Source organism: Austrofundulus limnaeus, unplaced genomic scaffold, assembly GCF_001266775.1.
Source record: "Austrofundulus limnaeus strain Quisiro unplaced genomic scaffold, Austrofundulus_limnaeus-1.0 Scaffold1322, whole genome shotgun sequence".
NCBI lineage: Eukaryota > Metazoa > Chordata > Actinopteri > Cyprinodontiformes > Rivulidae > Austrofundulus > Austrofundulus limnaeus.
Genome location: NW_013953724.1, coordinates 70,040 through 71,415, shown reverse-complemented (window position 1 = coordinate 71,415; position 1,376 = coordinate 70,040).

Sequence of the window (1,376 nt, the reverse complement as noted above, 5' to 3'; positions counted from 1 at the left end):
GATGGAAGTACTGATGGAAGTACTGATGGAAGTACTGATGGAAGTACTGAGAGAGTCAGACACACAGAGTAAACACAAGAGGGAGACACACAACAACACACACATCCTAACAAGACAACTGAGGAACAATATATAATGTGAGTATATACAGAGTATACACTGAGTACAGAGTATACACTGAGTACAGATTATACACTGAGTACAGATTATACACTGAGTACAGATTATTCACTGAGTACAGATTATACACTGAGTATAAACAGAGTATACACTGAGTACAGATTATACACTGAGTACAGATTATACACTGAGTACAGATTATACACTGAGTATAAACAGAGTATACACTGAGTACAGAGTATACACTGAGTACAGAGTATACACAGAGTACAGAGTATACACTGAGTACAGAGTATACACTGAGTACAGATTATACACTGAGTATAAACAGAGTATACACTGAGTACAGATTATTCACTGAGTACAGATTATTCACTGAGTATAAACAGAGTATACACTGAGTACAGAGTATACACTGAGTACAGAGTATACACAGAGTACAGAGTATACACTGAGTATAAATGAGACACAGAGATTTAAAATGAGTAAATGTAGCGTTCTTTCACTCCAGTTTGTTGTTTTGATGAGAAACACGACTGTGTTTGTTTAAAATGAAGTCTCATATGGATGAAGACTTGTGTACATACTTTCTGATATTTGACACAACTGATCAAGTAGTAACTTTGGACAAATACTCTGACATAAATTCACCTTAAAAAAACTTTCAAAAATCTAAATTCTTAGAGTTATTTTTTTATTTTTTGGTGTTTTACTGCAAGGCATTTGTTACAGTTTTAGTTTCCTGCAGGCAGTAGAACAATAAACCTTCTTAACCTCAGCTTTGCCTCGCACAGAGAAAACAAAGGCCAGTGTGTGTTTTTTTTAGACACGACCACAGTTTTGAGGAAATAAAGCTGCTGTGCACCGAAGGGGAGTTGCAGCAGCAAAGCTTCGTGTTTCTGTATTTTTGTTCAACCACTGTGTAATTACCCGCTCTGAAAGGAAGTGACACACAGCCTGTGAATGTAAATATGGGTGGGCTGAGGGTGGTGCTGGAGGAATAAATAATTTGAGTTATCTGATCACAGTGGAGAAACAATCAAACTCTGTGAGGACCGTGTACAGTGAGCTCACTGTGGGTGAGCTGGAGCTGCAAAAAACCTGCAAAACCCAGAAACAATCTTCCTGTCAGAAGGCTCTTTTCATGGCCTTTAGGGTTTTTAATCGCCCGCTGCCAGAGACAACAGGACAATGATGTGTTCTTCAATGTGTGTGAGTGTGTGTGTGTGTGTGTGTGTGTGTGTGTGTGTGTGTGT